Source organism: Euleptes europaea, chromosome 1 (genome assembly GCF_029931775.1).
Source record: "Euleptes europaea isolate rEulEur1 chromosome 1, rEulEur1.hap1, whole genome shotgun sequence".
Taxonomy (NCBI): Eukaryota; Metazoa; Chordata; class Lepidosauria; order Squamata; family Sphaerodactylidae; genus Euleptes; species Euleptes europaea.
In genome coordinates this window covers 118,061,752-118,073,285 of record NC_079312.1, presented here as the reverse complement: position 1 = coordinate 118,073,285, position 11,534 = coordinate 118,061,752, and positions in this window count along the sequence as shown.

Genomic DNA, 11,534 nt, shown 5'->3' with positions numbered 1-11,534 from the left:
AAGTGAGCATTCAGATAGCATACCCAGCAAAATACTCCATTGCAGTTGATTCAGTGTTGAAAACGTCGAAGAAAAAGAAAAAATGTGAATGTGAACACCATCATTTCTTACATTCTGCCATTTCCTCGCCTCACCCTTCACCAAGTGGTCACTAGATTGGATCATAAGTAACACACACACAAAATCCAATATAAATTCCTAACCTAGGGTGCAGAGTTCCATTTCACCTCTTTGAATGCCTTCAACTTCTTACGGTTTTATTTTTGGTCTTAAACTTAAAATGTTCTTATTGTAAACTGCCTTGAACCATAAGGAAAGGCGGGATATATATCTTTTAATAAATAAATGTAAACAGAAATCTTTCAAAGTAACTCAGAGGTGGGTTAAATAGCATCTTTAGACCCAGCGGACCCTGCTTGCCTATTCCGGTGAAAATATCAATGCTAATGCCCAAATACTGTTCTGAAATTGTTTGCATTGTTTCAGGAATATGCACAAGCTCTTCCACAACACAGTCTTTTTCTCCCACAGAATTATGTTGAACCTACAATTTACTGTTAAAACACCAAACTGGCGACACAAAAAGCTCCAAAGAAATATATTAAGGTACAATGTTCTTTGTAGCAATGGAATTCAGGGGGAAAAGATGGCCAGTCTGGCAAGTGACAAGTCTTATGCCCCAGAAGGAAGTCTGACGAGGCTTGTCCACATTCAACCTAGGAGGTAGAGATTATTAGATAATATAGTACATTGCAATTTCAAGCAAAAATGGGACTTGGTGCCATTCTGAAGCACTATTCCTCTTCCCTCAGAAAATACAAATCTAAGCAGCAATCTTGCAAATCAGTATTGCTAAAAACTCAGGCAAAGGGGCAAAACCCAAAGATAAAGTGACTCATTGGTGGTACCCAAAAAATAAGAAACAGAACTTTAGGCATTCTGCAGGGGCAACCCTTTAACAAACCAAAGGACCCATCAACTGCACAATGGAAGTTTTAGTTAGCAAGCATACCAGATCACATATATATTTTTTTCTCTTTAGCAAGAGACACTGGGCCAAAGATGGTTCAAGAGCTATACTCCAACATTTTCACAGGCCCAGGATACAGCAAAAGTACAATCTTTTTCTTTCTTACCACCATGGTAATAGTCAGTGTTGCATTCTTAAGTACATTTAAAAAAAATTCTAGGCCTTCCCACTCAGAGCTTTGCACATCAGCCATACTCATAACTCCTTGCAACATACCTGTCAGGACTAGATATAAGGAATCCTCAACAGGCAGCTCTCCATGGTACTGATCCAAATTGGGCCCCACAGTGCATTTAAATGGAATTCCCAACAGGAAATCACAGCTGTAATATAGCTTCTCCATGGCAGGCTCATGCACATTGTAACATGCTGTTTGGCCCCAAGACATCATGCCACAAACCCTGGCTTATCAGTTTCTGCGCTGTTTATTAGGTCCTGACCTTGCAGCTATTCAATTTAAAACCAAACAAAACACTTCCCCACCCCCAGACAGTGTTCACATCAACAAGCCCATGAAGGACATGAAAATAGTTTCAGAAGGTAGCCATGTTTGGTCCGCAGTGGAAGACTTAAATCCAAGTCTAGCTTTTACCATTGAGACTCAAACCAGGGAAGATCTATTCACTGCAGTCTATTTTGTTCTAAGGGAGACACTAACCCTAGCCAACCATGAAAATTTTAGAGCCAGATTAACAAGCCCATCTATGTAAGATAGCTGAGTGGTAGGCAAGTGAAAGAAGACAAGTTCCATCTATGAAGCTACCTTATACCCACTGGCCCATTAAGTTCAGTATTGTTACCCTAACTGCCTCTCTACAAGGACTTGGGCAGAAGAGATCTTTCCCAGCACATGCTGGGATATCATGGATTCAGACCACAGCTGCTTGCAGTAAAGCTTCCCATAGTTCCAACTAGGAAGACCTCTCCCTCAGTATCACCAGGTAGTTGCCAAAGAACTGTTCCAAAGGGTCATTTGGAAGACATTCTGAGACCACCTGATTTTAAAACACAAAGGATGTAACAGTGATAAAGGATGTATCACTGATAAAAGTGAAGAGGGATCCACCTTATCTTTTTTCTAGCAATCTCAAACTCAAACTGGAATGATACATTAACATCTAGAGTATTTATTTATAGCTATGGTGATATTAGGTTTGGAAAGGCTTAAAAAGGAAAGTATTAAGGTCCTGAGTAAGAGTGGAGCAAACCAAAGCAAGTTGAAGATGCAAGACAGGGGTCCCCAACCTTTTTGAGCCTGCAGGCACATTTGGAATTCTCCCACGGCATGGTGGGCACAGCAACAAAATGGCCACTACGAAATGGCAGCTGCAGGAGGTAGAGCCAGCCACAAAATGATTGCCACAGCTTAACCTCAGTAACATAGTGCAGATCCTTGTGCTGTGGTGGGAGGTGCTGCCAAAGCAACATTTTTTAAAAATCTGCAAAGCCAATCAAATCTCCAATAATCAACCAGAAGTCTTGCAGGGCAAAAGCCCTAGCTGGCCCACCCACTCCCTAAAAATACTTGGCAGGCACCAGAAAAGGTGTTGGCACCCATGGGCACCACGCTGGGGACCCCGATGTAAGACTTCAAATGATCATAAATCCTTGAGTAATTGAACACCACAGACTAGAATAAGAACAATCGTATCTGCAACATCCCTTTATCTGCTTGTGATCAATGGCCATTTCTCCAAAATATCCTTGAATGCTACCTTCCTACATCAGAAATTGCACTCTAGCATACTGCAGTCATAAATCAAAGTTAGAAGTACATCTGAAGTAAATTGGTTGCCAGAAAGTCTCTTAGCAGTTCAGCCCATTCAAATCAAAGGCTCTGGATACTTCTTCAGGTTTTGAAGCCCTGTACCCAAGACCAAAGAAGAATCCCTGCACAGCAGCCAAGTCATTAGTAGAACGAAAATACCTCAAGCGTATTTTTCTAGCTGCCTGTTCTATGAGAATATGATGCAATTATGGCTCAAATATCTGATCATCAACTCAAAGAGACACTATATAGACCATAACGATGTAACTCACAAACAGGCGCAGTTTTATTTCCTGCCCTACCTTTGTATACATGTGTCCCGGGACGAGTCCCTCCGGGAGCCGCCCGGGCCGTGCTCAGCCCCCACCAGAGTCCCCGGCAAGGAGTCCACCCACCGCGGGGGCGAAGGAGGGGAGCGACAGAGGAGCCAACCCCTCCGGGGGGCGGCCCTGCGGCGGCGCCTCACCTCTTTCTTTTCCCCCAGGCTCCCGGCGAGATGGCAAGAGAGAGGGCCCTCCAGGAATCGGTGAGGTCAGCCGCCAAGCCCCAGCGACGGACTCGGCCGGAATGACGCGCGCCACCGAGCCCCGCCCCACTCATCAGCTGGGCTTTGGCCGGGCGCGGGCAAGGCGGGGAACAGCTTGCCGGCCGGCAGCTCCAAGTTCACCCCGGGGCGGGGCCATCCGCCCTTATTTGGGCCTTCCGGGGGCGGGCCGGGGGGAGGTCAGGGGCGGGACCTCTCTGGCCTGGGGGGGGATATAAGGCCAGAGAGGAGCCTTTGCCGGGGAGGATGGCAGCAAGAGGTTGGAGAGGCTGAGCTGACTCTCGACAACCTGGCTGCGTCCGAGGGGGAGGCAAGCTCCGATTCTCCCTCGGACTGGTCTGAGGCCGAGGAGGCTCCTCCAGTCAGACCCTCCTCCAGGGCAGAGACCCCGAGGGTGACAGCAGCGCCAGGGAGGCGTGACAACATGTTTTCCTGATTTAGACAGGAGTTTATCATTCTATATAAAAAAATCAAGCCAAAACATTGTACTCAGGAAATAAATTGCTTATCTGAAACAAAGTCTTTCTTCAAGTCAGTTTCACATTTATCTTTGTACATCCCTGTTGCCTTTCCTCTACAACTGCAACTAAGGCAACCCAAAAGACAGCTTCTAAAGGCCTCCCAACAGTGTATTTGGCTTTTCTTTCCTACCTATAGTCAAAGAAAATCACTAGTATTAATTTATGTATCTGCTGCACAGATGACCCAAAATAATGGTGCACCCCTAGTACAAAGCATAAGAAGCAGCTTAAACAGATTGCTATTTTCAATCTTTACTGTTTTTGTTTCCTGGAAGTAAATGATAGCAACTAATCATTCCTATGAGAGTGTTTGGATATGCTCTCATGGTAGTGTACAAACTAGACAAGGAAACAAGTAGAAAAGAATAATTCATATGTAACATATAGTTCTCCAAGTAATATGATTTCTTTTTTACCCTTCATGGAGCAAGTGAAACTGAGGCAAACACCATCATTAATCATTGCCAATCATCACTGAAGGTGTGATTTATTCATCATAAATCAAACAGGAGCAACAAACTGAGTTATTATAGTAAGTGGTAGTCTGGAAGTATCATAAAGGATTTACAGTTGCCCGCTTGTAAGAAGCCCCAAAGCTAGCTTCATCTCACTCTATTATTTACTTTATTAATAGTTTGCCTTTCTCAGGTCCTTGAGCACCCTTGGAAAGTATAGTTAACATTTCTGCACCAATATGCCCTCTAACAAAGGTCAACAAGCAACTAAGATTTAAGACCAGTTTGAGGCAAGTTCAGTTCACACAACCAGAAAAGGGAAACAGTTCAAACACAGTTCTTCTGGCACTTCAGAAAAAATACCTACAGAACATCTTGGGTAAAATGCATGACACAAAAAAGCACACACAATAACTATCCTTTCCTGGGTTCATAGTTCTCATAAAAGCAGTCAGAAAAGCACAGCAGATGATAACATTTCTGTCAGCTTCTCAGTTGCACCCACTGAAGTACCTCTAAGGAACAAACACATTTGAGTACAGAGGTCTCATCTATGATTCCACACATCAAGGTAAAGTACTGAAGGGGTGAACCATGACAATCCATGACCAGGCCTATGTGTATATCCTGCCAACCTGTTATGACCCTCTTCTGGCAGAGTTAAGGCAGATAGCAACCAGAGACAGGACTTTCTCAGTAATGGTGCCTCATCTTTGGATGTCTTGCAACCTGAATCTCACCTAGCATTTACTTTAATGTCCTTTAGGTATCAGGGCAGACATTTCCCTTTCTCCAGGCTTCTGACTGAGAGGTTTCATCTTTTTAGCTGTTTTTTATCGTCTGCTTCTAGCCCAAGGACTGTTTTATTGATTTTATTTTAAGCTCCTCAATATATCGGTTCTTGTAGGTTATCCAGGCTGTGTGACCGTGGTCTTGGTATTTTCTTTCCTGACGTTTTGCCAGCAGCTGTGGCAGGCATCTTCAGAGGAGTAACACTGAAGGACAGTGTCTCTGCCTGCAGAAATCAGTGTCCACAGAGGCCAAAGACACTTGGAGGTGCCAGTCTTGGCTAACTATGTTGGTGTGCTTCAAAGATACAAAACTACTTCCTTCAAAGATACAAATCTACTTTGTCTACTTCCTGACAAAACTGGAAAAAATCAACAAAAGACCACAAGAAATGGCTTTATTTATAGAAGCCAAGTCACAATCTTCTATGAACACCAGAAGAGAAACTTCCCTCCATGGTACAACAAAATATAAGATACTGATAGGGATGTAAATGTCAATATTTCTGGTACAAATCTACATCCCAAAAATACCTTATCAGTATTTTTTTGAATACTGGTAACCGTGTCCCTAAACATTCTGGAAATATTCAAAGTCCGCATTTTAAGGCTTCCAGGCCTCGTTTTCTTCAATTTTACAAGATTCCTAGGCAATAGGATTAGGAGGATCTCTCCCAGGCAATGGAATCAGACATTAGAGGGGTCACTAGAAATGTCTGCCCAATCATGACAACTCTCACAGCTTTCCATGGCTCTCTGACCTGCTGTTCAACTCCATTTCAGGGAAGTGATGTAAGTGTGCATGTGTGTCAGTGTCTTGCCAAGTCTGCTGGCTTGAATTATTTGGTTTGCCATTGGTTCTGTTGGGCTTTCTACATTAGTCCTGGCTCCTGTGGTTTGTTATTGGTTGGGCTTGCAATAGTGTCCCTTTCTTAAATAGGTTTGCTTGGATTCTCTGCCTTGATAGGGCTTGGGATTTTCTGGCTTGATGTTGATTCTGCTGGGCTTACTGGTTCTGCTTGCATTTAGAGGATTTTGGCCAGTGGTTGCTGTTGTGTGTGTGCTTTACCATATGAAACAACAGGAGCAAATAGGACGACCGGAAAAACCTTGTTCAGAGGCCCATAGAATTAGACTTCTTGATCCAATTTGCTTGAAGCTTGGAGTAGGGGTTCTTTAGTGGATGGGTAGGACTAGGTTTCCTGCTATTTTGCTGCTTTTTGCCTAAAAAACAGCTATTCCAGCCCTCCAGAAAGAGTCCCCATAGAGAATAATGAACCCAAAACATTTCAGAATTGCAAAAATAAACACTTAATTTGAATTCTGAAATGATATTGGAGACCCAAATACTGGTATAGACACTATTCCCAAAACATAGAAGATTCCAAGGTTTTTTCCCCAAGTGCACTTCCCGAGAGCCACATCAGGTTTTCACCATTAAAACCCTCAGGTATGTTCAGGACAGCCTCTCCACAAGACTAGGGAAATGTAACAGCACAAATTACTTGCAAAAATCTACCAAATGCTACAACCTTCCCTGACTGAACAAAAAATAAGAGGGGAGGGATCTTCAATGCATATAAACACAGTAAGCAGTTCACACGTACACATTTGCTCGAAACCAAGAATTCAACAAAGTTTCCAAACTTTGTTCATACTTGTCTTGTTACCACTGAACTGATGACTACTAGCTAATTATCAACTCAAAGAGGTAATTTTCAAGTTTGTTTCTCAGGCTATAAATCCTCCATGCAGCAAATGCCGCATAGTTCTCATGTGGGAAACCATTAATCTGAAAACAATGCCACCTCCTCCCAAAAACCTGAGAAGTCAGCTATAAGGGATGGATCCGGCACAGCATTTCCATGTGATGCAGGACTTGCAAATGCAGACCGTGACCTTCTGTGCTCCCCTCTCCCACGGACTATTGTTCCTGGGGGAGAGGGGACCCCCAACAGCAGCATTTCGGGGGTGGGTGGGATTTCAGGCTGCTGCAGAAGGGGGGAGAGCACAGAAAGTTGACTTAAAAAAAACTAGGATGAGAGAGCACTTGCATGAATACCACAAATCCTCTAAATATTTTTTAAATCTCATATTTTACATGAGTACGAACACATAGATCTGCCTTATACTGAATCAGACCCTTAGTCCATCAAAGTCAGTATTGTCTACTCAGACTGGCAGTGGCTCTCCAGGGTCTCAGGCTGAGGTCTTTGACATCACCTACTTGCCTAGTCCCTTTAACTGGAGATGCCAGGGATTGAACCTGGGACCTTCTGCATGCCAAACAGATGCTCTACTACTGAGGCACAGCCCCTCTTTAAAAAGCCACTATTCCAGGAAGAAACAACTCATCATCAGAAGCATGTTTCAGTATTACAATTAGCTCACATCGGTTTCTGATGAATAACAGATTTCTAAGCAACTGGCTGGATGTTAGCACTTCCTGAGACCCCTTGTTTGAATTTACACAGCCATGGATTCTGCAAAACACTATGGGCAAAGGAGAGATTACAGGCTGAGAGACCTCTGTTTCTAAAGACACCCAGTTTCATCAAAGAAAGGAAGAAACTGGTATGGGTGTGATGTAGTGATTAGAGTACTGGACATGGAACAGCGAGACCCAGATTCATAACCCCTCAACTGTCAGAAAACTCACTGAGTGATTTGGGCCCATTACACACACTCAGCCTAATCTACCTCAAAGGGTTGCTATGAGAGTTAAAATGGATGAAGGGGTATTATGTATGCTACCTTGAGTTTCTTGGAGGAAAGACAGTGTAATAACATAATAAAAATAATCTGAAATCACCAGTCATTCTTTCACTGATATTTATGACCCAGTATGAGAAAAGGGAACAGCAAAATCTCTCGGTCCCAGGAGAACAAATTAAAATCCCACATGCAAACCAAAAACCATCGTACAAGACTGTGTCCAATGAACAGTATCTGCAACTGGGAAATGACTGAGCAAATCACTCTTTTTTTTTTTTAGATATTTTTAGTTAGCAAATCACTCTTGATTCAATTATCTCACCTGTTCCAACAGAACCCAAATCTGTTCTCTCACAAGGGTGAGTAGGACATGTAAAGAAAAGCTGCACAATAAGAAAACTTGGTTTATAACAAATAATAATCACCAAGTACTAGATAAAGAAATTTCTGGGGGAAAGAGTCATTAGTGATATTAATTATAAAGAACTACCCATGTCTTTCCTTGAAGAGACACCAAAAATATAAAATTAAATCCAGCTTTACCATTTTACCCAGCAGAAAGTTATTTAACATTCCTCTGGCAAGTACATCAGTCATAAACAGGAGGCTGCCTCAATAGCAAATCAGTGCACTTTTCTTTCAGGTTAATAAACTTCAATCCAACAAAAATGTAATGAGTGAAAGATCAGTCCACACCTTGCTGTCCACAATCAGAAATGCAGGACAGTACAGATTTAGCTTCAAAGCTAATTTAATGTTAACATTCTTAAAGTGTATCAAAACAACTTAAGTTATGTCAAACTGAGAAGACAAACAATTTGCCTCCTTTCAGGGGACAGAAACAGACTAAATCAGGAACCCCTTCTCTAGAAACCGACCTCAAGTTCTAGAATGCCCTAGTATACGATAAACGAAGTTAACAGAAGTCAGCCCATAAACATCGTTATTCCCCAGTACTACTCACCAACCTACATACAGAAATCCCTTATGCAAGAAACAGCCAAACATAACCACACTACATTCTCAAGGCGGGGTGTATTATGCAGCCTAATACACATGTCTGCTTTGCTTCTGTCCTCAGAAAAAGTAATGAGTAACAATAGGCCTGAATCCAGTGAAAGTTTCAGTTCATCAGCTTACTCTCTATAGGACGGCATGTGCTTCGTAAGTGATGCAAGTTTAGGCAGTCAGAGTTCATGTGTCCTCAGAGCTACTGCCAACTCTCCACCACTTCCCATCACAAGTGAGTCAGTCACTCCCTCCCCCATGCTCCAATTATTTCCAAGCTACACGCCTACTGAACGAAACTCTGACGTTTATTATGAAGTTCTGCACTTGAGAAGGTGCCCTAAATCTATACCAAGAGCTAACTTGCACTTTTACACAGAACTCCCAACTATTTTTTTCTAAATGAAGAGTCACAGGAGGCTGCAACCGAGAGCGGTGAAAAGGCTGGATGCAGGGGGTGGTTAATTTTTTCCTGCTGGTGTTTTTCCTTCAAAGCCAGCTCCCTGTCCCATTGCTCCTCCCACACAGGAAAACACAACATATCCCCTCACCCCAGAAAAGAAGCCAGGTGGTAAGAGTTAGCCCCTATTCTCAGAAGCCCCGTTCCTACTCCTCTTGTTTCTCACTGCAGCTTTCAGCAGGATCTTTCATTTTAAAAAAGGGACAACTAGACAAACTGCCACATAACTTATAGAACCAATGTGATGCAGCCTTGAGGCACCCAAATATCATCCACTTAACGATCAGCACTTAATTGCTTAATTTGAAGCACATCAGAATCTACGTTTTTTGCTGTCCAACCCATTATATTTTTCACACAGTGAGCTGCAAGAATTAAAAATTAAACATACTCCTCCCCAACAACTGCTACTTGATTAAATGAGCTCTGACTAATGAATGCTTGTGCTGGATTAAGTTTTGTTAGTTTTTAAGGTGCCTCTGGACTTCTATTTTAACTTTGCTGTACACAGCTAACTCTGTAATGATAACCATAGCATGACACTCTAACCACCCCACCATGCTAACTCTTATGCTGATATAGTATTCTAATTTGTTTTAGTTAAAACTTTATATCCAAGCCAGCTTACAATGAGTCAAATAATCACAAAACATAAATTAACAGAACTGGAACAATAAAAATTATAAATCAGCAATAAAAATAAAGTCTCGAATGTTTCCTTGCATGGACCAATACTGCTAATGGAGCTTAGTCAGAAATACTTTGATATGCCCAGCATACAGCTCTATACAAGCTGTCTATGTTTTCAGAGCAAATCCATGGCTTAAAAACATATCAAGGGAAATAGAGCTCCAAGATGTGGTGTAACAAGAACAGAAGCTACATATTTCACTCAGTAACTTCCCCCAAATAATACAACATCATATAAAGATATAGAGGAATAACTCTTTAGGTTCACCCAACTATATATTCTCTGTGCATTCATCTCCCAAAGCTACCAGCAGAAGTTATATACTTTGAAAGAGAAGCCACAGCATAGAGTTTGTGTACTGCAAATGGTCATGATGCAATAGAGTAATCTTACAGCAACCTGATATTTCCAGCGAAACATGCAGCATCTATACCCATACCTGCCACTTCCATGCACTGGGTAATAGGAAAATATTTTCCATGACTCATGGGAATTTAGTGCACTGACATCATCAGTATATTTGTGTATCCTAGCAACCACCTGACAGCAAATGTCTCATAGGCTTTGCTCTTTACCCAAACATGGCTGGCAGCTAAAAAGGTTGAACAGGAAAAAATCATCATGGCAAAGAAGTTATTGCCACATGGCTGTTATTGATACAACAGCATCAACATGCATGGCAAATTTTTATAAAAAGAAAAAAAGAAAATTAGCGCCTCAAGAAGTTATCTAAAGGTTGACATAGGGAAGTCCATAAAAGGCAGAAGAAACATGGAGGAAAGAGTAACGGGGGAAACTGTACATTCAACTCAGTTGCATGCACTGAAGTTTAGTTTCAGTAAGTACTATGTATGTCCCTTTATAGATTTTAAATATAAATGGAGGGGCTAATTTATACAATAAAAGGTCCATGCAGATGAGAGGAGCAGAAATACACATTTCCCCTTATCTTCCAGCCCACCACCACTGCAAGGCAGTTTCTCTTGCCACTGTCCCAATGCTGGAAGTGAGCCAGGCTAGGGAAAGAAGTGTATGAAACAATGGAGTGTTGCAAGTGAAAGAAAGCAAGAGTCAGTTTCCCTCACCCATTTGTACTTAAATAGATCCGCCCATTTTTTTTATGAGACAGAAAAAAGAACATCCATGGCTGTCCATCATATCTATTTGGCCTTGAAAAGGTCAAGACAAAGGCTTCAGGGAGACAAGCCTAGGGCAAATTCATCCCATCACAATGACTCAAAATGAAACCATACCCCCTTCGCTGTCCTAGGGTTGCTGCACCACACTCAAGTTGACAGATTTACACACCATGGAGGCAAGGTACTCAAAAAGAGGCAGCTACACCAGAATGGCTGCAACAACCACTCCTGAGGAGGCTCCACTGGTGGAAAGAATCCAAGAACTAAAAACAAAACCACGCATGCACTTATCCGTAATAGGCCTCACTAGAAAGAAAGAAAAAAGGTTCTTGTAGGTTATCCGGGCTGTGTGACCGTGGTCTTGGTATTTTCTTTCCTGACGTTTCGCCAGCAGCTGTGGCAGGCATCTTCAGAG